Source organism: Aquarana catesbeiana, linkage group LG03, assembly GCF_042186555.1.
Source record: "Aquarana catesbeiana isolate 2022-GZ linkage group LG03, ASM4218655v1, whole genome shotgun sequence".
Classification (NCBI taxonomy): domain Eukaryota; kingdom Metazoa; phylum Chordata; class Amphibia; order Anura; family Ranidae; genus Aquarana; species Aquarana catesbeiana.
The window spans coordinates 718,028,288-718,055,996 of NC_133326.1; the positions used below are offsets into that span (position 1 = coordinate 718,028,288).

Genomic DNA, 27,709 nt, shown 5'->3' on the forward strand with positions numbered 1-27,709 from the left:
ATATAGTGTTCCAGTAGAATAAATACACATACAGTACTGTTTCTATTCTCTCATATCCTTTCTTTTGGTTCCTATTTTCTCCTGTCATTACAATGTCAGTCTATCCGATAGAGTTCAACCCTTGGATGAAGACAGGAAGGCCACCTGTGGATGGGGGATTAACTCATTCAGTATCTTTCTGTAGGCAAATATCTCCCATGCTTTATTCATTAGGCTATTTGTGTTATTTTGGTTACCATCGTTTTTAGACGGATACTTTTGTGCCTGGGAGAAAATGTGAATCTTTATGTATATATGTGCAGGGCAGCACACCGCTACAGGAAACTTTTAAAGTTTGAACACTTAGATTATCACATTAGTTATTGTGTTTGATGGGTGGGTGGCATCTGTTTTCAATTTTATACAATTAGAGGCGGGTTGTGGCCCCTTACTTAAACAGGTGACGACTGACAAATTCCTAAGCTCTGGAGAAGTTCCGCTATTGAAGGAATGAAACATGGAAGCTTTTTACGCTGGTAGAAGCACCCCCATTTTTGTTCACCTTCCCTAGCCAACACTTCTCTGTGGGCTTGAGAAACTGAACTGGAACCTGATGATATAATACTTTGAAATTAACAGCGCGAGTGACCTCAACATGGGCTTATATGGATAACCGACTACTGAGAACAGACAAAATTATTTCAGGGATCACCAACAGTTTGTTATACACTGACACCCCATTTGGATGTGGAATCACAAGAACCACAGATCAGAAGTCATCTGCTGGAGATCTATGGCTATTGCATATAGTTGGACAGATTGAATCTCATCCCGCATTGGAGAGATCTCTGTGTGAACAGTAAGTAACTTTAACAGTGCTCTATATAATATTATCACTACAAATTGCCTATAGGATATACCTGCATGTCGTGGGAACCCTGGCATACGGCTACACTGACGATATCTGTGAGATTGTTCTTATTGGTGTAATATACCGGACCAGTTCGGGACTGGAGTGTCTAGTGATCCGTTTAGCTCAACTCAGTGTCTGTTATTGTTCAATTATTCACATGCCATTATCAAGATAAAACAGCAGGATTTTCTTCATATTTGAGGACATACCTTCCCATCATGAGAACCCCCCCACCCCCACCCCTTTTTTTCCTTTTTTGGATTATTTTAGTGTGTCTTCTTCCCATGACATTACCTGTGTCCCCGACTGACTGATTGACTTTCAGTGGGAATGACGTGTATTTTTGAATGATTGGTCACAGTGAATGTATTATTCCAGAAGTGGAATAGTGTGAACTATTTCTGTGGTTACAGAATCACACTGTCCCTTTCAGGAATTGTCCAGTTCAGATCTCACCCTAGGTGGCTTGGGGAATTAACAGGTGCTCATAGGGGGGTGTGTTATATTGGGGGAGGGAGGGATCCACCGACTGCATGATTTTATCTCCCCCTTTATCTTTTGAGTGGAGATTTATTTGGATCATCTGTCATATAGCTTTTGGGAAGTTGTTTGACCACCGGAGAATCATCCCCTGCACTAGGGATCCTTCTTCTGGTCTTTTATAGGGGATTATAGGGGATGTTGTTGCCTTTTGTATCTTGCTTATTTATAGCGAATAAAATATATGTAGTTTAACTCTTTAGGGTGTGTATTTATATAATTTTGTTTGTTATTTTTCTTGTCTTCAGTTAGTACACCACTGAACCTTGGGGCACACCACTGATGACACTGAACCTTGGGGCACACCACTGATGACACTGAACCATGGGGCACACCACTGATGACACTGAACCTTGGGGCACACCACTGATGACACTGAACCTTGGGGCACACCACTGATGACACTGAACCTTGGGGCACACCACTGATGACACTGAACCTTGGGGCACACCACTGGTGACACTGAACCTTGGGGCACACCACTGGTGACACTGAACCTTGGGGCACACCACTGATGACACTGAACCTTGGGGCACACCACTGATGACACTGAACCTTGGGGCACACCACTGGTGACACTGAACCTTGGGGCACACCACTGGTGACACTGAACCTTGGGGCACACCACTGGTGACACTGAACCTTGGGGCAAACCACTGATAACACTGAACCTTGGGGCACACCACTGATGACACTGAACCATGGGGCACACCACTGATGACACTGAACCATGGGGCACACCACTGATGACACTGAACCTTGGGGCACACCACTGATGACACTGAACCTTGGGGCACACCACTGGTGACACTGAACCTTGGGGCACACCACTGGTGACACTGAACCTTGGGGCACACCACTGGTGACACTGAACCTTGGGGCACACCACTGGTGACACTGAACCTTGGGGCACACCACTGGTGACACTGAACCTTGGGGCACACCACTGGTGACACTGAACCTTGGGGCACACCACTGGTGACACTGAACCTTGGGGCAAACCACTGATAACACTGAACCTTGGGGCACACCACTGGTGACACTGAACCTTGGGGCAAACCACTGATAACACTGAACCTTGGGGCACACCACTGATGACACTGAACCTTGGGGCACACCACTGATGACACTGAACCATGGGGCACACCACTGATGACACTGAACCATGGGGCACACCACTGATGACACTGAACCTTGGGGCATACCACTGATGACACTGAACCTTGGGGCACACCACTGGTGACACTGAACCTTGGGGCACACCACTGGTGACACTGAACCTTGGGGCACACCACTGGTGACACTGAACCTTGGGGCACACCACTGGTGACACTGAACCTTGGGGCACACCACTGGTGACACTGAACCTTGGGGCACACCACTGATGAAACTGAACCTTGGGGTACACCACTAATAACACTGAACCTTGGGGTACACCACTGATGACACTGAACCTTGGGGTACACCACTAATAACACTGAACCTTGGGGTACACCACTAATAACAATGAACCTTGGGGTATGTTGGAATATCAAAATGTATGAATGGATTGGGTCTCTGAGAATAATGGACTTGGATACATTTAAATATTTATATTTGTGTTTGGAAAAGTGAATCATATATATAGACTTATATATTTATGTAAGTATACATTTTATTTGAAGGTTCAAAAGCTTTGCTATAGAACTCTAACATATGGTAGTAATTAGCCTCACCTTCCCCCAGGCCTGGATTGGCCATAGGGCAAACCGGGCACTTGCCCTGCGGGCCGCGGCCGCCAGGCTGCAAGTCCTCGCGGGGCCCAAGGCTTGAGCTTGCGCCACTCATCCAGCCTCTTTGCAGCCGCCCGGCTGCCAGTTAAGCTCAGCAATCTGCACCAGGGGGAGGAGCTAGATGAGACGCCTTCGGGACCTATACGGCTGCCCGTATAGGTCAGCTGTTGGTGCCGGGGGGAGGAGCCAGGTCAGACACCTTGAAGCCGGTCTTCTGTCGAGAAGTGCCGGATAGCAGAAAGCGTGAGTTCAGCCCCCCCTGTAACCTGGATAGGAGGAGCAGTGGGGGCGGCTGCATATAGAATAATCATTCTCTCCATCTTCCTCCTGCAGTATCGGAATGCCTGCGAGAGGAGAAGCAGGCATTCTGAGACTGCAGGAGGAGGATGGAGAGAATGATTGATTGTTCTATATGCAGCCGCCCCCACTGCTCCTCCTATCCTGCTTCTCTCTGCTGCCCCCCTGGGCTCTCCCCCCGTGCTCCCCCCTCCCCCTCTGGTCTCTGCCATCCCCCCCCCATACTATCCACCCCCATGCTTTCTGCCACCTCCCCCCATACTCTCCACCCCCCCATGCTCTCCACCACCCCCCCATACTCTCCACCTCCCCCCATACTCTCCACCTCCCCCCAATGCTCTCCACCTCCCCCATGCTCTCTGCCACCCCCCATACCCTCCACCTCCCCCCATACTCTCCACCTCCCCCCATGTTCTCCGCCGCCCCCATGCTCTCTGCCGCCCCCATGCTCTCTGCCGCCCCCATGCTCTCTGCCTCCCCCCGTGCTCTCTGCCTCCCCCCCATGCTCTCTGCCTCCCCCCCATGCTCTCTGCCTCCCCCCATGCTCTCTGCCTCCCCCTCGTACTCTCAACCTCCTCCCCCGTGCTCTCCACCTCCCCCCGTGCTCTCCACCTCCCTCCATGCTCTCCACTGCCCCCCTGTGCTCTGCTTTTCCTTCCTGTGTTCTCTGCCCCTCCCCTGTGCTCTCGCCCCACCCCATGTTCTCAAGGTTCTTCCCTGTGCTCTCCAACCCCCCTATGCTCTTTCCTGGTCCCACCTCACCCCCCCCCCCCCCCACACCTCTGCTGGGTTCCCCCTCCCCTCTCTCAGGGGATCTGTCAGGGTGGAGAGTGGGGAAGGGGCCGGTTAACATGTCATGGGCTGCTCAATCCAAAATACCCAGGCCTATTTTTTTGTCCCAGTCCGGGCCTGCCTTCCCCCCATTACAAATGGAGGAGATAAGGTTACATCCTTTTTAAAGACACAAAGTGTCAGTATGTTAGCTAGGAATATAAGTTCTTTCCTTGGACTACAGTATTTCTATATGTGTGTGTATATATATAATATTAAATTAGTATTTGATTTAAATGTTAAAAGGAGATGTTATATTATACAAGTTAAATGTTTCTCACATGACACCTCGGGAATGTTAGACTGAGTGACTCCCAGAAAGGTGGGAGGGAAACTGGGAAAGCCCACGTCTTTCTGTGGAACAATAAGACTCAGCGGAACCTGTAAGCCAGCCTTATGGAAAATGGTGGGGGTTATTTGTAGGAGTAAGAAGTTAGTAAAAAGTACAGACAGGCTGTACAGACAGGCTGTTTCTGCGGGAGACAGGCACTTCAGCAGACACGAGGGACATTGAAGGAGGCTGACAAACTTTCTCACACACACACACAGATACATTTATACAATCTTCATTTCAAGAATAAGAAACTTATTGATGTTGTTTTTATATTTTACATTTTCACATTGTTTTTGTAATATTTTGCTTATTTTCATTATTAAATTAATTTTTGAGTTTTTACACGAGAATTAAGCGGATTTTCTTGGAACTTTCCTCATCAATATGAATTATTGATATTATCATTATTACAGTAATAACTCGATTTAACAGGGTACACCACTAATAACACTGATCCTTGGTGTACACCACTAATACCACTGATCTTAGGGGTACACCACTAATAACACTGATCCTTGGGGTACACCACTAATAACACTGAACCTTGGGGTACACCACTAATAACACTGAACCTTGGGGTACACCACTAATAACACTGATCCTTGAGGTACACCACTAATAACACTGATCCTTGGGGTACACCACTAAAAACACTGATCTTAGGGGTACACCACTAATAACACTGATCCTTGGGGTACAACATAATAACACTGATCTTAGGGGTACACCACTAATAACACTGAACCTTGGGGTACAACATAATAACACTGATCTTAGGGGTACACCACTAATAACACTGAACCTTGGGGTACACCACTAATAACACTGAACCTTGGGCTACACCACTAATAACACTGATCTTAGGGGTACACCACTAATAACACTGATCCTTGGGGTACACCACTAATAACACTGATCCTTGGCTACACCACTAATAACACTGATCTTAGGGGTACACCACTAATAACACTGATCCTTGGGGTACACCACTAATAACACTGATCCTTGAGGTACACCACTAATAACACTGATCCTTGGGGTACACCATAATAACACTGATTATGGGGTACACCACTAATAACACTGAACCTTGGGGTACACCACTAATAACACTGATCTTAGGGGTACACCACTAATAACACTGAACCTTGGGGTACACCACTAATTACACTGAACCTTGGGGTACACCATAATAACACTGATCTTAGGGGTACACCACTAATAACACCGAACCTTGGGGTACACCACTAATAACATTTATCTTAGGGGTACACCACTAATAACACTGAACCTTGGGGTACACCGCTAATAACACTGAACCATGGGCTACACCACTAATAACACTGATCTTAGGGGTACACCACTAATAACACTGATCCTTGGGGTACACCACTAATAACACTGATCTTAGGGGTACACCACTAAAAACACTGTTCTTAGGGGTACACCACTAATAACACTGATCTTAGGGGTACACCACTAATAACACTGATCTTAGGGGTACACCACTAATAACACTGATCCTTGGGGTACACCACTAAAAACACTGTTCTTAGGGGTACACCACTAATAACACTGATCCTTGGGGTACACCACTAATAACACTGATCCTTGGGGTACACCACTAAAAACACTGATCTTAGGGGTACACCACTAAAACCACTGATCCTTGGGGTACACCACTAATACCACTGATCCTTGGGGTACACCACTAATAACACTGATCCTTGGGGTACACCACCGATCCTTGGGGTTCACCACTATTAACACTGATCCTTGGGGTTCACTATTAACACTGATCTTTGGGGTTCACTAATAACACTGATCCTTGGGGTTCACTAATAACACTGAACCTTGGGGTTCACTAATAACACTGATCTTTGGGGTTCACTAATAACACTGATCCTTGGGGTACACCACTAATAATACTGAGTTGGGAACTGGTAAAGTGACAGATCGGAATTCATATTTTCCGGCACAACAATGAACTTTCAAGCAACATCCAAACGCTTTTATTTGAAAATATCACCTCACAGCAATGAAGTGCAATATTTTGGGATCACCCTAAAGCTGCGTACACACTTCAACGTTTTGAATCGCGGGCAGATTTGCCGCGATTTAAAAGCGCCCATGTGTGAATGACATATCGCTGGACTCACATTTGAAAGGCCATTCATTTGATGACACCTGAAATCGCGGTGCGGGTCTGCCACTATAAATCGCACTGCAATCGCGGCAAATCATGTTTCCCAAAAAAAAAAGTTCAGGAGCTACTTTTGGGTGACATGCTTCACGCGATGCGGGTTGCCGTGATTTATCGCGGGCAGACCCACGCCGCGATTTAAGCTATCATTCAAATGAATGGCCTCTCAAATGTGAGTTCCGCGATTTGTCATTCACACATCGCCGCTTTCAAACCGCGGCAAATCTCGCCCGCGATTCAAAACGCTGAAGTGTGAATGCATTCTAAAGCAGGACCCTTGCACATGGCTGACCAGTTTACATCATTTTTCAGAAATCATGTATGGATAATGGTGCTTTGTTCTTCTTTTTAAATGTTTTTGTAAGGAGTCGGCCTTTCTCTAGAGCAGGATTTCCTATCGTGCATTCCTGATTTTCCATAAATTACAGGAATGTCAGGTTACTACACCATATGTCTTGAGGAGGGGGTTACTGTGGAGCCATTGTGTAAGGAAGGGAAAGGAATTTTTTTTTTTTTTTTTTTTTTTTGTGTTGATGTATTTACGAAAACCTACGTGCTTTATGTTTTAAGTCCTTGTGACTGCAGCTGGCTATAAGGTTTTTAGTATATTTAGGTTATATTTATACTGGTTTATATTTGTATATATACATATTTTATATATTATAATAATATTATAATAATATATATTATTATAAATAATAATATAATATTGAAATGAGTATATTTGTTCTATAAATATTTATATTTGTTACTTAATATGGAAGATCTAAAACTATTGAATGATTGAAAACGAATAAAATCAGATTAAAACAAAAACATGAACCCCTTCAGCCTACAAAACCTGTATACATCCTATGGACCAGATTTTTTTTTTTTTTTTTTTTTTAAATAGAAACCAGCCACAAAGAGTCCACAAGTCATCACCAATCAGATCTTAAATTTCTCCGAGGCAGGCTCATAATATATACACTATATTACCAAAAGTATTGGGGCGCAGCACGTGAACTTTAACCACTTCAATGCCAGGCATTTTCACCCCCTTTCCTGCCCAGACCAATTTTCAGCTTTCAGCGCTGTCACACTTCGAATGACAATTGCGCGGTCATACAACACTGTACCCAAATGACATTTTGATCATCCCCCCCCCCCCAAATAGAGCTTTCTTTTGGTGGCATTTGATCACCTCTGCGGTCTTTATTTTTTTTGCGCTATAAACAAAAAAAGGGCGACAATTTTGAAAAAAAAAAAAACACAATATATATATATTTGGTAAAAAAAAAATCGCAAAAAGCGTATATTGATTGGTTTGCGCAAAAGTTATAGCACCTACAAAATAGGGGATAGATTTATGGCAATTTTATTATTATAATTTTTTTTTACTAGTAACAGCAGCTATCTGCGATTTTTATCGGGACTGCGATATTGCGGTGGACAAATTGGACACTTTTGAAACATTTTTTGATCCATTGACAAGTATACATTGATCAGTGCTATACAAATGCACTGATTACTTTATAAATGTCACTGGCAGGGAAGGGGTTAACACTAGGGGGGCGATCAGGGGGGTTAAATGTGTTCCCTAGGGAGTGATTCTAACTGTGGGGGGAGGAGACTGACTGGGGGAGGTGACCGATCGGTGTCCCTATATACAAGGAACACATCAGTCTCCTCTCCCCTGACAGGACGTGGACCTGTGTGTTTACACACACAGATCCACGTCCCTGCTCTGTGACAGGCAATCGCAGGTGCCCCGGCGAACATCGCGGCCGCCGGGCACGCACATCGGTTCCCGAGGGATGTGACGGGCGCGCACGCCCCATAGACGACCGGGAAGCCGAGGACGTCATATGAGGGCCGCCCAGGATGAGAGAGCCAGCTTGCGGCCGTCATATGTCTATAGGCGGGATGGGAAGTGGTTAATGGCGTCCCAGTCTAATGCCCCGTACACACGGTCGGATTTTCCGATGGAAAATGTCCGATCGGAGCGTGTTGTCGGAAATTCCGACCGTGTGTGGGCTCCATCGGACATTTTCCATCGGATTTTCCAACACACAAAGTTTGAGAGCAGGATTTAAAATTTTACGACAACAAAATCCGTTGTCGGAAATTCCGATCGTGTGTACACAAATCGGACAAAGTGCCACACATGATCAGAATAAATAAATAGATGAAAGCTATTGGCCACTGCCCCAATTATAGTCCAGACGTACATGTTTTATGTCACCGCGTTTAGAATGATCGGATTTTCCAACAACTTTGTGTGACCGTGTGTATGCAAGACAAGTTTGAGCCAACATCCGTCAGAAAAAATCCTAGGATTTTGTTGTCGGAATGTTCGAACAAAGTCCGACCGTGTGTACGGGGCATTAGTCTGTAGGGTTCAATAAATAGCACAGACATCTTCAAAAATTCTACACATTACTCAACTTGATTAACATTCAGACCAAGAAACATAGATTGTCATGTGTACGTAGCCTTTCTTCAAAATGATGTTTATCCTTGAAAATCTAAGGGAGTGTCCAGAAAGAAAACAGGGAAAGAACCCAACACCCAGAGATCAACAAACAGCAGCTACAGGACTGATATTCCTCCACGCCTTTATCCAGACCCTTTGCCGCCATCTGTCTTTCTCGAGACCCCAAATTTTCCCTACCTCACCAAGAATCTCACACACCACCACCGGAACAGAAAGGACTTTCTGTCGAAGGGATACCTGACACCGTGCATTCCAGGTGTAATATCGGACTACTAAGCTGACTAGAAAAAGAGTGTCCAAATCAAATCCCTTGCGATTCTGCAATGCTCCATACACCCACTCGGCATAAGACATGCTAGGCAAGAAAGGAATATTCAAAGCCCTCCCCACCTTTTTATAGACTTCTACATTAAAAGGGCACTGAAGAAAGAAGTGGTCCATGGTTTCCACTTCACCCTGAGGCTCTGCCCTTGGACAACCACGATTGTCCAAAGAGCGGCACTTCAAGTTCCCCCTCACATAGAGCCTATTGTGGAAAGCGAGCCAGGCCTGGTCCCTAAATTTCAAGAGAATCCGCTCAGAATTTATCAAACGTAAACCCTCCCTCGTAATATGACCTAGGCAATCCCTTAAGGCCAGTGGCGCATGAAAAACAGTAACCATGATCTTCTCACCCAGGAGTCCCCTAGGAAGGGACCTGATATCCTCCGCTGTCACATGCCACCGTCTAAGAATTTTCAGGCATGGGGCAACATAAGCCGGAAGCTTACCATGCTTGACCCTTAGGCTTTTCACTGGCCCGCCACTCTCCCAACAGCCCAGAAAAGGTCTAAACCAGATCTGGAAAATATCTACCTATCCAGGCGGTCTCTCTGCTAGCATGTTACCAAAATGATGTTTCAAAACATCAGAGAGAAGAACACAACCCGGTTGACCATCCCTAGGCCACCCTTCCACCTAGATAGGTAAGTCACATTCCGCTTCACAAGATTCAGCCTGTTCCCCCATAATAATTGGAAGAAACAACTATAAATCCTGGTATAGGACTCTGGCAAGATGCAAACAAAGCTGACATACAGAAAATTAGGAATCAGGTAGGTCTTAATCAAGACCACCCTTTTCCTCAAGGAGAGCCGCCACCCCTTCCAGCATTTCACCTTGACATCAGCATTCATCACCTCCTGCGCCTCTTCTATTCCCAGAGATAAAGACAGAAACATCATCAGCATAGGCTACACCCCTCAAAGGCGGCTCACCAGTAATGCTGTCATGAAACAGGGGTGACCAGAGCTGTGTGGACAGCAACAGAGGAACAAACACAGGTAAGGTGAAAATATGTGATTTATTAAAGATAAATGAATAAATCTAAATACAACCACCTCCTATATCACTCAGTGCACAACAACCAATACCAGACAGAAACCCACAAATAGTAATAGTAACAGATAAATATATACAAGTAAAGGGGAGTACCGAAATCATAAACAGAGCCAGGCCAGGGTCGTCAACAGGAGGTCAGCAGCTGGGGAAGGGAAACAAACAGGACAAAGAGAGGATGGATGGATGGATCACAGGAGGGACGGGTCAGATACAAGGCTCAGGGTCCAGGGTTAGGAAACAGACAGGGAGCAGGATAACAGGTTCCAGGAATCAGGTTTCAGGCTCAGAAATCAGGTTTTCAGGATCAGGGATGCAGGCTACAGGCCAGGGCTCAAGAACAATGCCAAGGCAAGATGTGTGTGCACTTGCCGGGTATTTATACTGCAGCTGCTAATTAAAGTCAGGTGACGCCTGTCTGCAAAGGGTAATACCTGCTCCATACTGCCAGGATCCCTCCGCTGGTGGACACCAGTACTGCAGCCCAAATGTGACAAAATACCAGCAGGCAAAAGCTCTTCTGACAGCTCCAAACTGCCAGGAGACACCTGCTGGTGGACCTCAGTACTGCATGCCAAATGATCGATATTACCAGCGGAGGGAACCTTTCCTGACCGTACCCCCCTCGAAGGAGCGACCTCCGGACGCTCCAACTTGCTGGGAAAAATCCATGGTGTCCAGCCGGGCAGTGGGCACTTCAAGCTGGGCAGCAGACAGTGGCACATTAGGCTGGGTAGCAGACAGGAACACATCAGGCTGGGCAGCGGACAGGAACACATCAGGCTGGGCAGCAGACAAGAACACATCAGGCTGGGCAGCAGACAAGAACACATCAGGCTGGGCAACAGACAGGAACACACCAAGCTGGGCAGTGGACAGGAACACATCAGGCTGGGCAATAGACAGGAATACATCAGGCTGGGAAGCGGACAGGAACACATCAGGCTGGGCAGCAGGTTCCAGGTCGTCGAGCTGGGCAGCAGGCAATGAGACATCAGACTGGAAAGCGGGCTCATCAGACTGGAAAGCGGGCTCATCAGACTGGAAAGCGGGCTCATCAGACTGGAAAGCGGGCACATCAGGCTGGAAAGCGGGCACATCAGGCTGGAAAGCGGGCTCATCAGACTGGAAAGCAGGCTCATCAGGCTGGAAAGCGGGCACATCAGGCTGGAAGGCGGGCACATCAAACTGGAAAATAGGCACTGGCACCTCTGGCTGGAACTCTGGCGCCTCAGGCTGGAACTCTGGCACCTCAGGCTGGAAGGCGGGTACCAGGACATCAGGCTGGAAAGTGGACATCAGGACATCAGACTGGATAACAGGCACCGGGATGTCAGACTGGGTAGCAAGCACTGGGACGTCAGACTGGATTGGATTAGCTGGTGCAGAGGCAGGTTGGGTTACTGGCAGGATCAAATGGGTAGGAAAGAATTTCCATCTCTTTTTAGATTTAGCTACTAGAGTCCTATAGGTAACTGCAGGACTGTAGGTAGGGAATGAAGCAGACTGGAAAGGAGGGTTGGAATATGGCAGGGGAGAGGTAACAGTAGCTGTGAGAAGTTCTTGAGGGATTGCAGGCAGCCGAGAAGAGGCAGGTGGGTTAAAAGCAGGATAGGTGCAGGGAGTAGAAACTGGGTATTGGTATTTGGTTGGAAGCAAGGTGTACTGAGCTGTGACTGAGGTTTCCACGGGTGAAGGGGAAGAAGACATGTGGGCTGGCAGGTGTCTGATGGCAGAGGTGGTTGGTAGTGGATTAGCTGGGGCTGATTGCAGCATATCAGACCATGCTAGAAGTATTGGTTGCACAAATTGTAGTTTACATTCTGCCTGTCTGACCAGAGACTGAACAGACTCAACGCACTCTGTTATCATTTGTTGTTGCAGGCTGAATAGTGTTCACAAAAGTATGTGGGATCATCCTCCAAAAGCCATACCAGGGATACAAACTGATTAACATTGAAAGGTGGAGAAAAGTCATAACGGCCTTTGGGAATACTTGGCAGAGCCAGATCTGTACATATGTGAATTAAAGGCTGCACATCCCCAAACAGCAAACAACCCTGATCCACCAGAGTGTGAACTAAACGCATAATTTCCAACAACTGGTCACTCGTCCACTCCTTCAGTGTCTGGCGGAGATATTCACCACTCTCAGGCGCCAGCAGAGCATAGTAACTGATAACATCCAAATTCATTTCACCTGAAGTAAACAGAACAGGATGGTTCCTCTGTAGCTACTTCTGGTCAGGAATGGCCTTGGTATTCTGTCATGTAACAGGTGTGACCAGAGCTGTGTGGACAGCAACAGAGGAACAAACGCAGATAAGGTGAAAATATGTGATTTATTAAAGATAAATGAATAAATATAAATACAACCACCTCCTATATCACTCAGTGCACAACAACCAATACCAGACAGAAACCCACAAATAGTAATAGTAACAGATAAATATATACAATTAAAGGGGAGTACCGAGATCATAAACAGAGCCAGGCCAGGGTCATCAACGAGAGGTCAGCAGCTTGGGAAGGGAAACAAACAGGACAAGAGAGGATGGATGGATCACAGGAGGGATGGGTCAGGTACAAGGCTCAGGGTCCAGGGTTAGGAAACAGACAGGGAACAGGATAACAGGTTCCAGGAATCAGGTTCAGAAATCAGGTTTTCAGGATCAGGGATGCAGGCTGCAGGTCAGGGGTCAAGGACAATACCTAGGCAAGATGTGTGTGCACTTGCGGGGTATTTATTCTGCAGCTGCTAATTGAAGTCAGGTGGCGCCTGTCTGCAAAGGGTAATACCTGCTCCATACGGCCAGGATCCCTCCGCTGGTGGACGCCAGTACTGCGGCCCAAAGGTGACAAAATACCAGCAGGAAAAAGCTCTTCTGACAGCTCCAAACTGCCAGGAGACACCTGCTGGTGGACCTCAGTACTGTACGCCAAATGAGGGGACCTTTCCTGACAAATGCCCACCGGCACCCCGCACAACGGTCCACTGTCTAGCCTTCTGACGAAGGGGTCGATTGCGAACACATATAGCAAAGGGCTCAGAGGACACCCCTGGCGCACCCCCGATCCAACCCTGAAGGGCTGTCCAACCCAACCGTTAACAAGCATTAAGCTCTCTGCCTCTCTGTATAAAGTCTTAAGCCATTTAATAAACCCACCCTCAAGGCCATACTTGTCAAGGAGAAGACAGAGGTAGTCATGATTGACACGATCAAAAGCCTTCGCCTGATCCAATGCCAGCAAATACTTTTCCCAGCCCTCAGCCCTGCAATGTTCCAGAGCCTCCCGGACAGCTAACACCGCTGAAAAAGTGCTCCTGCCCTGGACCCAACAGTGCTGCTGACGAGAAAGCAATCTGTCTGCTACTGACGACAAGTGCCAGAAAATTATCTTCGCCAGAATCTTTCTATCGACATTGAGAAGGCTAATGGGGCGCCAATTCTCAATCATCAAGGGATCCTTGCCTTTTGACAACAGAATCACAGCAGATTGTGTCATGGAGGGAGGGAGCAAACCCTCTTGCAGACAGACGTTAAATACCTCCATAAGATAGGGTACCAAGCTGGATTTGAAAGTCTTATAAAATTCAGCCGTCGATCCGTCTGGCCCAGGTGTTTTCTTAATAGCCAGACCATCTATAGCTTTGACTACCTCTTCTGCTGTGATTTTCCTAGTCAAACTTGCCAGCGGAATGTTATTTCCCAGACCTGGTGTAGAATCCAGAAAACTCAACATCTTTGCCCGATCGAGGTACTTCTCCCCCAGAAGGTCCACATAAAAAGACCTTGAGACAAGGCGATCAAGTTTTCATGCACCTTCACCCCTCAGAGCAGCCCCAATTCATGCACCTTCACCCCTCAGATCACCCCAATTCATGCACCTTCAAACCTCCTTTCTCCTCTGCCCCGCCACTAATCCCCCCTGTATTTCTGCCCCACCCCTGTGCCTGTGTACTTCTGGCCAACCACTGTAACCTCCTGCTTATCTGTCCCACCAATGCACTTCCTTTCGAATCTGCCCCACTGCTGTACCCCCTTGCTCTTCTGTCCCACCGCTGAACCCACTTCTCATTCCGCCCCAACAGTGAACCCCCCTGCTCATTTTTCCCACCACTGTAACCCCCTGCTCATCTGCCCCATCACTGTACCCCCCTGCTTTTTTATCCCACCACTGAACCCCCTTCTCATCCCTCCCACCACTGTACCTCCTGCACATCTGCCCCAGGACTGCAACCCCCCTGCTCATCTGCCCCATCCCTGTACCTTCCTGCATATCTGCTCCACCGCCGTATCCCCATGCTCTTCTGTCTCACTACTGAATCACCTTCTCATCTTTCCTAACACTGAACCCATCTGTTCATCTGCCCCACCACTGTAACCTGCTTTCTCATCTGCCCCACCAATGTACCTCCTGCACATCTGTCTCACCTCTGTTCCCCCTGCTCTCCTGCCCCCCACTGTAAGCCCCTGCTCATCTGTCCCACCAATACACCTCCTTTGTCATCTGCTCCACTGCTCTACCCCCCTGCTTTTCTGTCCCATCACTAAACCCCTTTCTCATCTGCCCCATTACTGTACCCCCTGGTCTTCTGTCCCACTGCTGAACCCCCTTATCATCTCTTCTACTACTGTACCTCCCTGCACATCTGCCCCACCGCTGTACCCTCCTGCTCATTTTCCCCACCACTGTATCCTCCTGTTCATTTTCCCTACCGCTGTACCCTCTTCTCATCTATGATATGTGAGATATACAGAGTGGTGAAAGGAAGCAGAGATGAGACACATCTACCTGTTCTGGCACACTCATCCTGCTGATCCACCTCTCGCATCAAGCCCACGTGCTTGTATGTGATGTATGTGATGTCACATACAAGCATCTGGAATGGATGCACAATATCATGTACCTACCTGCCATGTATGCTGTATCCTGCTGCCTTGTACCTGCTCCCCCTTGTTTTTGATCCCAGTCTTGGTTCCCCCTTCCGATCTGCTCCCTGTACCTCCAGTTTTCCCTGCTTTTCTGTGTTCCCCATTTTGTACATAGAACGGGCCGGATATTGACCGTTCACCCAACACTAATTATCATTAACACTGAACCATAGTGTACACCACTATTAACACTGAACCTTGGGGTACACCACTACTAAAACTGAACCTTGGGGTACACCACTAACAACACTGAAACTTGGGATACACCAGTAATAACAGTGAACTTTGAGGTACACCACTAACAACACTGAAGCTTTAGGTACACCAGTAATAACAGTTCATTGTGGGGTGCTCAGTGTTGCCAACCGCCCGTAGATTTACAGGCAGCCCGTAATTTTGAACCCTTTTTCGGGGCGCCCGTGAAAGTCCATTACAGGCACCGGTGCCCGTAAAAATGATGGCCGCGAGCCGACCACGCAACGGCGCATGCGCTGTTCCGAAGCCGGACGGGCTCGGGAAAGCTTGTACGCGCTCGGCCAGGCGGCGCATGGCAGTAACGTAATTGCGCCGCCTGGCGCCATTTTCGAATCCATCGAGAGAGACCACGGCGGCCAGCCAGGGCGACTCTGTCCTGTCATGCAGTGAGTGGATGACTGCACACTCGTCATAGGTGGAGGTACTGGAGGAGAGTGAAGCTGTCGGGGGGATATAATATCCATAGTAAAAGGAGGAGGATGTTACTTGGAGCCGGCCAGCTGGGAGAAGTAATATGATGGTGAATAGAGCACATCAGTCTCTGTCCCTGGGCCCTGGCTGCATGGCATATGCAGGGGACAGAGACTGATGTGCTCTATTCACCTTCATATTACTTCTCCAGTCCACATCATCAGTGTGCTGTGTCCTCCTCCTGTGCCCCTTTCATCTCTCCACAGGTCAGGGCAGCACAGTGCTGCCCTGACCTGTGGAGAGGTGAAAGGGGTACAGGAGGAGGACACAGCACACTAATGATGTGGAGAAGTAATATGATGGTGGGCAGAGGAGGAGGCTACTCTGAGGATATATCATGCCCGCAGCCTCTGTCCATCTCCGGTAGTATGCCCACAGTCTCTGTCCACCTCCTGTAGTATGCCCGCAGCCTCTGTCCATCTCCTGTAGTATGCCCACAGTCTCTGTCCACCTCCTGTAATATGCCCGCAGCCTCTGTCCACCTCCTGTAGTATGCCCACAGTCTCTGTCCACCTCCTGTAATATGCCCGCAGCCTCTGTCCACCTCCTGTAGAATGACCGCAGTCTCTTTCCACCTCCTGTAGTATGCCCGCAGCCTCTGTCAGCCTCCTGTAGTATGCCCGCAGTCTCTGTCCACCTCCTGTAGTATGCGCGCAGCCTTTGTCCACCTCCTGTAGTATGCCCGCAGTCTCTGTCCACCTCCTGTAGTATGCCCGCAGCCTCTGTCCACCTCCTGTAGTGTGTCTGCACTCAGTCTCTGTCCACCTCCTGTAGTATGCCCGCAGCCTCTGTCCACCTCCTGTAGTATGCCTGCAGTCTCTGTCCACCTCCTGTAGTATGTCCACATCCTGTAGTATGCCCGCAGCCTCTGTCCACCTCCTGTAGTATGCCTGCAGCCTCTGTCCACCTCCTGTAGTGTGTCTGCACTCAGTCTCTGTCCACCTCCTGTAGTATGCCCGCAGCCTCTGTCCACCTCCTGTAGTATGCCTGCAGTCTCTGTCCACCTCCTGTAGTATGTCCACATCCTGTAGTATGCCCGCAGCCTCTGTCCACCTCCTGTAGTATGCCTGCAGCCTCTGTCCACCTCCTGTAGTATGCCTGCAGTCTCTGTCCACCTCCTGTAGTGTGTCCGCAGCCTCTGTGCACCTCCTGTAGTATGTCTGCAGTCTCTTTCCACCTCCTGTAGTATGTCTGCAGTCTCTGTCCACCTCCTGTAGTATGTCCGCAGCCTTTGTCCACCTCCTGTATCATGTCCGCAGCCTCTGTCCACCTCCTGTAGTATGTCCGCAGCCTCTGTCCACCTCCTGTATCATATCCGCAGCCTCTGACCACCTCTTGTCTTTTATCATGTCTGTAGTCTCTGAGGGGATCCTAGAAAGGAGTCAAGAGTGGGAGCGCGGCCGGGATGGGGGTTACGGGAAGAGACTGACATGTGTGGACTGTGGAGAGGAGACTATAGAATATCCGCCAAGTTGGAGCCGTCTGACTAATGTAAGGGTGGAGTGAATACAATAATGTAAGAGGGCACTGATATAAAGGTTCCCCCCTATATTAGTAATCCTGACCTTAGTGTATTCACTCTGCGGAAGGTGGTCTCTGGTCACCATCCTGCAGACTCTGATGTAAGGGGGAACTCTCTGCTGACCAGGTTATAGTATCCTGACCTTCGTGTAAATTGAGAAATAGGTTTGACTTTTGTTTAACTTAAACACATTGCTAATAGCACTAGCTATGTGTTTATAGTTCAAATATTGATATTTTCACTGTTTAGCACAAAAAACATTAATTTTAGGTACTTTTTTGCAGTGCCAGTAAAGAATGTGGACCCGCCAGTAAATTTCATGATATTTCGCCAGGAAAAAATTGGCGCCGTTTGTAAATTTTGGCGTTCTGCCAGTAAATTTCACTTTGGGGGGTTGGCAACACTGGGGGTGCTACACCAATATCACTGAACCTTGGGGTACACCACGAACAACACTGAAACTTGGGATGAGAGAGAGAATGATACAGACTCCAGCGTGTCTGAGAGCCCTGACTGGTGGGTATGTATTGTTTATCAGTCTAAAGATCCCTGGAGTGACATCAGAAAAGGTAGGTGCTTAGTGACTCTGACAAGCGGTGGAGCAATGGACTTCAGTGGCTGTGGAGGTGGTTTGCAGATGGGAGGGACAGAGGAGTTTATCTCCAGAGAAGGAATGTGTGGCTGAGAATTAAATTATGATAAGAGAACACACTGCCTGAGTGTGATCATATTCCTCACATTTCAGGAGATTGCTAATACCAGCATTATCTGTATTGTCTACATGCTCTGTCTTTTAATTTATAAGTGATTATTTAAACACTCTGGACATTGGAGGAGTAAGTTCTGTTCCAGTGTTTTATGTGTAGGGGGAAGCAGCCCTTTTTGCTTTCCATATTATTTAGCTTTAGAAACTTCAGCTTGGCATTGCATGATGTCATTAAGTCTCTGATCTACCAGAACACACATCATTAACTCCTCCAGCTGTCCTCCTAGGATGCATGATGGTTTTACCTGTAAGTGCAGAACTTCACATTTATCAACATTAAACCTCATTTATCACATTGTTTCACAATTATAATGTATATTGCATTGAGGTCGGCTTGCAAATTGGAGAATTTCATAAGGACATAATTCCACTGCATAGCTTGGTGTCATCTGCAAACACTGAAATGGGACGTTTAATCCCGAATTCTATATAATTTATAACTAGGTTAAGAAGTAAGGGCCCCAACACTGAACATTGGGGTACACAACTAATAACACTGAACCTTGAGGTACACCACCAATAAGACTGAACCTTGAGGTACACAACCAATACCACCAAACCTTGAGGTACACCACCAATAACAATAACACTGAACCTTGAGGTACACCACCAATACCACCAAACCTTGAGGTACACCACCAATGACAATTACATTGAACCTTGAGATAAACCACCAGAAACTCTGAGCCTTGGTGTACACCACCAATAACACTGAACCTTGTGGTACACCATCAATAACACGGAACCTTGGGGTGCATCACTATTACCCACTTACGCACCGCCCGCCATCATTATACGGCGGCTGTTTGAAGAGGAATATCATTGTTATGGCAGCAGATAGCTACCATAACCCCAGTATCCTCTTCTTTAGCGGGCAGTTCGCTTTTAGATAAAAGTGGTCTCAGCGGTGGATTCGCGCAAGATCACTTTTATCGAGGGTGGGAGGGGGCCACCCACTCTCGCCGCGCTCCGGTCGTCTCCGCCGCTTACCGGAGCCCGCCGGTAACGGCAGAGACGGTCAGGTCCTGTCACGTCCACAGCCTGGAGCCAAGTGAGGGAAAGATGGCCTCATCTTTAAAGCATCCCATCTCGCCGAGCTCGCGTGCAGAAGCGAACGCATACAATACCTGACCGCGAGATTGTGTTTCCAGCACGATACCATCGCGCTGGTTCTCGGCGACAGGGTACTGTGCATGTCGCACTGGCTCGCTCATCAGGAGAGGAAAACTTTTTTTCCTTTCGCGATGAGTGACAGGCAGTGCTGACAGCTGTCTGGTATGAATCCTGAAGGGGAGCGGCGCGCCAAATTTTAAATAAAAAAACGGCGTGGGTTCCCCCCCAGGGGCATACCAGGCCCTTAGGTCTGGTATAGATTGTAAGGGGAACCCCCTACGCTGAAAAAATCAGCGTGGGGGTCCCCCCAAAATCCATACTAGACCCTTATCCGAGCACGCAGCCCAGCCGGCCAGAAAAGGGAGTGGGGACGAGCGAGCGCCCCCCCTCCTGAGCCGTACCAGGCCGCATGCCCTCAACATGGGGGGGTAAGTGCCTTGGGGGAGGGGGGCGCCCTGCGGCCCCCCACCCTAAAGCACCTTGTCCCCATGTTGATGAGGACAAGGGCCTCTTCCCGACAACCCTTGCCGTTGGTTGTCGGGGTCTGCGGGCGGGGGGCTTATCGGAATCCGGGAGCCCCCTTTAATAAGGGGGCCCCCAGATCCCGGCCCCCCACCCTATGTGAATGGGTAGGGGTACATGGTACCCCTACCCATTCACCTAGGGAAAAAAGTGTCAATAAAAAAAAAAACAGTACACAGATTTTAAGAGTAATTTATTAGGCAGCTCCGGGGTCTTCTTCCGACTTCGGGGGGTCTCCTTCTGACTTCTCCCGGTGTGCGGCCTCTTCTCCCAGTGTTCGGCCTCTTCTCCCAGGCCCCTCCGCTATCTTCTTCCAGCTCTTTTGCCAGCAGGGGGCCCGGTCTGCTGCCGCTGTCTTGTCGCCACTGTCTCGTCGCTTCTTCTCCCGGGCCCCTCCGCTATCTTCTTCCAGCTCTTTTGCCAGCGGGGGCCCGGTCTGCTGCCGCTGTCTTGTCGCCGCTGTCTCGCCACTGTCTCGCCGCTGTTTTGTCGCTTCCTCTCTTCTTCCGATGTTGACACGACGCTCTCTCCGGCTGGAATGCTGTGTGCGAGCTGCGGAGCCATTTATATAGACGGTGACCCCGTCCCCTTGTGACGTCATGGTCCCAGCATGCGCAGGGACTCTGGGGTCACGGCCACTTATGACGCCAGAGTCCCTGCGCATGCTGGGACCGTGATGTCACAAGGGGGCGGGGTCACGCCTATTTAAATGGCTCCGCAGCTTGCACACAGCATTCCAGCCAGAGAGAGCCCTGTGTCAACATCGGAAGAAGAGAAGAAGCGATGAGACAGCAGCAACAAGACAGCGGCAGCAGACCGGGCCCCCGCTGGCAAAAGAGCTGGAAGAAGATAGCGGAGGGGCCCGGGAGAAGAAGCGACGAGACAGCGGCGACAAGACAGCAGCAGCAGACCAGGCCCCCTGCTGGCAAAAGGTCTGGAAGAAGATAGCGGAGGGGCCCGGGAGAAGAGGCCGAACACCGGGAAAAGTCAGAAGGAGACCCCCCGAAGTCGGAAGAAGACCCCAGAGCTGCTTAATAAATTACTCTTTAAAATCTGTGTACTGTGTTTTTTTTTTTTTTTATTGACACTTTTTTCCCTAGGTGGATGGGTAGGGGTACCATGTACCCCATACTCATTCACATAGGGTGGGGGGCGGGATCTGGGGGCCCCCTTATTAAAGGGGGCTCCTGGATTCCGATAAGCCCCCCGCCCGCAGACCCCGACAACCAACGGCCAGGGTTGTTGGGAAGAGGCCCTTGTCCTCATCAACATGGGGACAAGGTGCTTTGAGGTGGGGGGGCCGCAGGGCGCCCCCCTCCCCCAAGGCACCCCCCCATGTTGAGGGCCTGGTATGGCTCAGGAGGGGGGCGCTCGCTTGTCCCCACCCCCCTTCCTGGCCAGCCGGGCTGCGTGCTCGGATAAGGGTCTTGTTTGGATTTTGGGGGGGACCCCACGCCGATTTTTCGGTGTAGGGGGTTCCCCTTACAATCCATACCAGACCTAAGGGCCTGGTATGCCCCTGGGGGGGAACCCACGCCGTTTTTTTATTTAAAATTTGGCGCGGTGTTCCCCCTCAGGATTCATACCAGACAGCTGTCAGCACTGCCTGCCACTCATTGGGAAAGGAAAAAAGTTTTCCTTTCCCGATGAGTGAGCCATCTCCGAGCTGGCTCCCGCGACGGGGCTCACAGGTGTCGAATCTCGCCGAGAAATGCGGAGAGATTGACACAATATCGCGGTCACCTACTGTACGTAAGTCGCGCCCGCATATGAAAACTGTGTTTAAACCACACATGTGAGGTATCATTGTGATCGTTAGAGCGAGAGCAATAATTATAACTGATGAAAAGAAAAGGGGCAAAGAACAGCCCTAGGCCGGACTTTAACGGCACATTGGACGATATTGAATAAAAAAAATCTATTTTATTGATAACAATTCATTGTGCAAACAGAGCAAAAAAGAAGAGAGTTAAAAACATATAACACACATTAAACATGAATACATGGTGCAGAGGGAATTTATGCACCATAAGAGCAACAGTGAGCCCCTATGCGTCAATGCGTTTCACTGTTTTGCTTCGCCAGGACACATTCAGGGGTTGTTGGAAGAAACAGGTCTCACTATCTTGTCAAAAGGTCTGCAGAAGATAATCTCAGATATATTGCAGTAATATTGTTCAAAATAATGAGGGGAGAAACAAAAAAGGGGAAAGAAAAGAGGGAGGGTGGTATGAACAGAACCATTTAATCCATAATGCCAGTGGTCTGTATATTAGCCAGGCATTACCGAATCCTTATAAGCAGTAAGAAACAGCCCACCCTGCCATTAGCAGGTATCAGTAAGATTGCAATAAGTCCATTGGCCCCTCAGAGCAACCATGGTTAATAGTGAGTCCAATATGCCCCCAAAAGAAAACGTCCACCACCAATAATTCTAGTCACTAGACCTCCTCTGTAACTCAAAACTGGTAACCTGTAGAAATTTTTAAACGTCGCCTATGGAGGTTTTTATAAGTAAACGTTTGTCGCCATTCCACGAGCGGGCGCAATTTTGAAGCGTGACATGTTGGGTATCAATTTACTCTGTGTAACCTTATCTTTCACAATACAAAAAAAAATTGGGCTAACTTTACAGTTGTCTTATTTTTTAAATACGGTGTGACATAAAAAAAAATATATATATAATGTTTCTAGCAAAAAAAAAATATATATATATTTTAACTTGTAAACACAGAGTCTGAAAAATAGGCTTGGTCCTTAAGTGGTTAACACTGAAACTTAGGGATACACCAATAATAAAACTGCACTTTGAGGTGTACCACTAATAACACTGAAACTTGGTGGTACACCACTAAAAAAGCTGAACTAATACTAAACCTTGGGGCACACCACTAATAACTCTGAAACTTGAGATACATCACTAAAAACACTGAAACGTGGGGGTAGACCACTAATAAAACTGAACTAACACTAAACCTTGGGATTCCCCACTAATAAAAGTGAACCTTGGGGTACACAACTAATAATACTGAACCTGGGGGTACACCACTAATAAAACTGAACCTTGGGGTACTGCACTAATAACAGTGAACCTTGGGGTACAGCACCAAAAACTCAGAACCATGGGGTACCCCACTAATAACACTGAACCTTGGGGGTACCCCACTAATAACACTGAACCTTGGGGGTACACCACTAATAAAACTGAACCTTGGGGTACACCACTAATAACACTGATTCTTGGGGTACACCACTAATAACACTGATTCTTGGGGTACAGCACTAATAACAATGAACCTTGAGGTACACCACCAATATCACTGAACCTTGGGCTTACACCACGAAAAACTTTGAACCTTGGGGTACACCACCAATAACACTGAACCTTGGGGTACATCACTAAAAACACTGAAACTTAGGGGTACACCCTGAATAACACTGAACTTTGAGGTCTACCCCTAATAACACTGAAACTTGGGGTACACTACTAATAAAACTGTACTAACACTAAACCTTGGGGTACACCGATAATACCACTGAACTTTGGGGTACACCACTAATAACACTGATACTTGGGGAGTAAAATAATATATAATAATAACATAGAAATATAAAAAAAAGATGTACTATAAAAACAGACAGGGACAAAATGTATGCATAGAGGAAACTGGATGTACTGCACACCCCCAAAAATTTGCACAAGGTGAGTCTAGTATATCAAGTCCTTCTATCCCACTGCCAATCCCTCCCCCACCACCACCATTAACATGTTGCCAATTCTCAGCACTTAAAATGAAAGTCTGGAGCTGCTGTAAAAATACCACAGCTCTTGCAGCCGCTGCTTTAAAAAAAAAAAGAAGATTGTCTGACAGTGTTTATCAACATTGTTCAGACAGAAAGTAAAGAGATACAAAAAACATTGTTTATAAACATTGTTCAGATGAAAGATAGAGAGATACAAAGTAACATTGTTTATAAACATTGATCAGACAGGAGATAGAGATCTACAAAGTAACATTGTTTATATACATTGTTCAAACAGGAAATGGAGAGAGAGGCAAAGTGACATTGTCTATAAACATTGCTCAGATGAGAGATAGAGAAATACAAAGTGATCTTGTTTAACCACTTAACAAACACCTCTGTGAATTTGCAGCATGTGCTGTACCACAATGGCAGGTTCCCAGTAACTATTTCTTTGCCCGTAAGGCCATTCAAGTGCTGTACCATCAAGTGGAAGGGCCCAGAGGTGGTTCACGCCACTCCAACTTGAACTTAGAATGGTGGTATGTGATAACGGGACTGACCTCCTGTTCCCCCATTAGGGATGAGCCGAACACCCCCCTGTTCGGTTCGCACCAGAACATGCGAACAGGAAAAAAATTCGTTCGAACACGCGAACACCGTTAAAGTCTATGGGACACGAACATGAATAATCAAAAGTGCTAATTTTAAAGGCTAATATGCAAGTTATTGTCAATAAAAGTGTTTGGGGACCTGGGTCCTGCCCCAGGGGACATGGATCAATGCAAAAAAAAGTTTTAAAAACGGCCGTTTTTTCAGGAGCAGTGATTTTAAAAATGCTTAAAGTCAAACAATAAAAGTGTAATATCCCTTTAAATTTCATACCTGGGGGGTGTCTATAGTATGCCTGTAAAGGGGCGCATGTTTCCCGTGTTTAGAACAGTCTGACAGCAAAATGACATTTTGAAGGAAAAAACTCATTTAAAACTACCGCGGCTATTGCATTGCCGACAATACACATAGAAGTTCATTGATAAAAACGGCATGGGAATTCCCCACAGGGCAACCCCGAACCAAAATTAAAAAAAAAAAATGATGTGGGGGTCCCCCTAAATTCCATACAAGGCCCTTCAGGTCTGGTATGGATATTAAGGGGAACCCCAGCCAAAATTAAAAAAAAAAATTGACGTGGGGTTCCCCCTAAATTCCATACCAGACCCTTCAGGTCTGGTATGGATTTTAAGGGGAACTCCGCGCCAAAAAAAAAAAAAAAAAAACGGCGTGGGGTCCCCCTAAAAATCCATACCAGACCCTTATCCGAGCACGCAACCTGGCAGGCCGCAGGAAAAGAGGGGGGGACGAGAGTGCGGCCCCCCCCCCCTCCTGAACCGTACCAGGCCACATGCCCTCAACATTGGGAGGGTGCTTTGGGGTAGCCCCCCAAAGCACCTTGTCCCCATGTTGATGAAGACAAGGGCCTCATCCTCACAACCGTGGCCGGTGGTTGTGGGGGTCTGCGGGCGGGGGGCTTATCGGAATCTGGAAGCCCCCTTTACCAAGGGGACCCCCAGATCCCGGCCCCCCCCCTGTGTGAAATGGTAAGGGGTTACTTACCCCTACCATTTCACTAAAAAACTGTCAAAAATGTTAAAAATGACAAGAGACAGTTTTTGACAATTCCTTTATTTAAATGCTTCTTCTTTCTTCCTTCATCTTCTTCTTCTTCTGGTTCTTCTGGCTCTTCTGGTTCTTCCTCCGGCGTTCTCGTCCAGCATCTCCTCCGCGGCGTCTTCTATCTTCTTCTCCTCGGGCCGCTCCGCACCCATGGCATGAGGGGGGAGGCTCCCGCTCTTCTCTTCATCTTCTTCTTCATCTTCATCTTCTTCTTCATCTTCTTCTTCTTCTTCTTCTTCTCTTCTTCATCTCTTCTTCCTTCTTCATTTCTTCTGCGGGCCGCTCCGCATCCATGCATGGAGGGAGGCTCCCGCTGTGTGACGGCGTCTCTTCGTCTGACGGTTCTTAAATAACAGGGGGCGGGGCCACCCGGTGACCCCGCCCCCCTCTGACGCACGGGACATGACGGGACTTCCCTGTGGCATTCCCCGTGACGTCACAGGGAAGTCCCGTCAATTCACCGTGCGTCAGAGGGGGGGCGGGGTCACCGGATGGCCCCGCCCCCCGTTATTTAAGAACCGTCAGACGAAGAGACGCCGTCACACAGCGGGAGCCTCCCTCCATGCATGGATGCGGAGCGGCCCGCAGAAGAAATGAAGAAGGAAGAAGAGATGAAGAAGAGAAGAAGAAGAAGAAGAAGAAGATGAAGAAGAAGATGAAGATGAAGATGAAGAAGAAGATGAAGAGAAGAGCGGGAGCCTCCCCCCTCATGCCATGGGTGCGGAGCGGCCCGAGGAGAAGAAGATAGAAGACGCCGCGGAGGAGATGCTGGACGAGAACGCCGGAGGAAGAACCAGAAGAGCCAGAAGAACCAGAAGAAGAAGAAGATGAAGGAAGAAAGAAGAAGCATTTAAATAAAGGAATTGTCAAAAACTGTCTCTTGTCATTTTTAACATTTTTGACAGTTTTTTAGTGAAATGGTAGGGGTAAGTAACCCCTTACCATTTCACACAGGGGGGGGGCCGGGATCTGGGGGTCCCCTTGGTAAAGGGGGCTTCCAGATTCCGATAAGCCCCCCGCCCGCAGACCCCCACAACCACCGGCCACGGTTGTGGGGATGAGGCCCTTGTCTTCATCAACATGGGGACAAGGTGCTTTGGGGGGCTACCCCAAAGCACCCTCCCAATGTTGAGGGCATGTGGCCTGGTACGGTTCAGGAGGGGGGGGGGGCCGCACTCTCGTCCCCCCCTCTTTTCCTGCGGCCTGCCAGGTTGCGTGCTCGGATAAGGGTCTGGTATGGATTTTTAGGGGGACCCCACGCCGTTTTTTTTTTTTTTTTTTGGCGCGGGGTTCCCCTTAAAAGCCATACCAGACCTGAAGGGTCTGGTATGGAATTTAGGGGGAACCCCACGTCAATTTTTTTTTTAAATTTTGGCTGGGGTTCCCCTTAATATCCATACCAGACCCGAAGGGCCTTGTATGGAATTTAGGGGGACCCCCACATCATTTTTTTTTTTTAATTTTGGTTCGGGGTTGCCCTGTGGGGAATTCCCATGCCGTTTTTATCAATGAACTTCTATGTGTATTGTCGGCAATGCAATAGCCGCGGTAGTTTTAAATGAGTTTTTTCCTTCAAAATGTCATTTTGCTGTCAGACTGTTCTAAACACGGGAAACATGCGCCCCTTTACAGGCATACTATAGACACCCCCCAGGTACGAAATTTAAAGGGATATTACACTTTTATTGTTTGACTTTAAGCATTAATAAAATCACTGCTCCTGAAAAAACGTCCGTTTTTAAAACTTTTTTTTGCATTGATCCATGTCCCCTGGGGCAGGACCCAGGTCCCCAAACACTTTTTATGACAATAACTTGCATATAAGCCTTTAAAATTAGCACTTTTGATTTCTCCCATAGACTTTTAAAGGGTGTTCCGCGGCATTCGAATTTGCCGCGAACACCCCAAATTGTTCGCTGTTCGGCGAACTTGCGAACAGCCAATGTTCGAGTAGAACATGAGTTCGACTCGAACTCGAAGCTC

General features: G+C 47.9%; 1 protein-coding gene across 2 annotated transcripts in view; it reads left to right on the forward strand.

Annotated features, from left to right (window-relative positions):
• LOC141133707 (C-type lectin domain family 10 member A-like) overlaps window positions 1–27,709 on the forward strand; it is a 119,849-nt gene that overhangs the window by 1,884 nt on the left and 90,256 nt on the right. Inside the window, exon 1 of one of the 2 annotated variants that reach the window (XM_073623204.1) lies at window positions 426–838. The exons of the other annotated variant lie outside the window; for it this stretch is intronic. The gene's annotated coding sequence lies outside the window, so the exon portion shown is untranslated. Of the gene's footprint in view, window positions 1–425; window positions 839–27,709 lie in introns of those variants that run through there. 2 annotated transcript variants of the gene reach the window in all.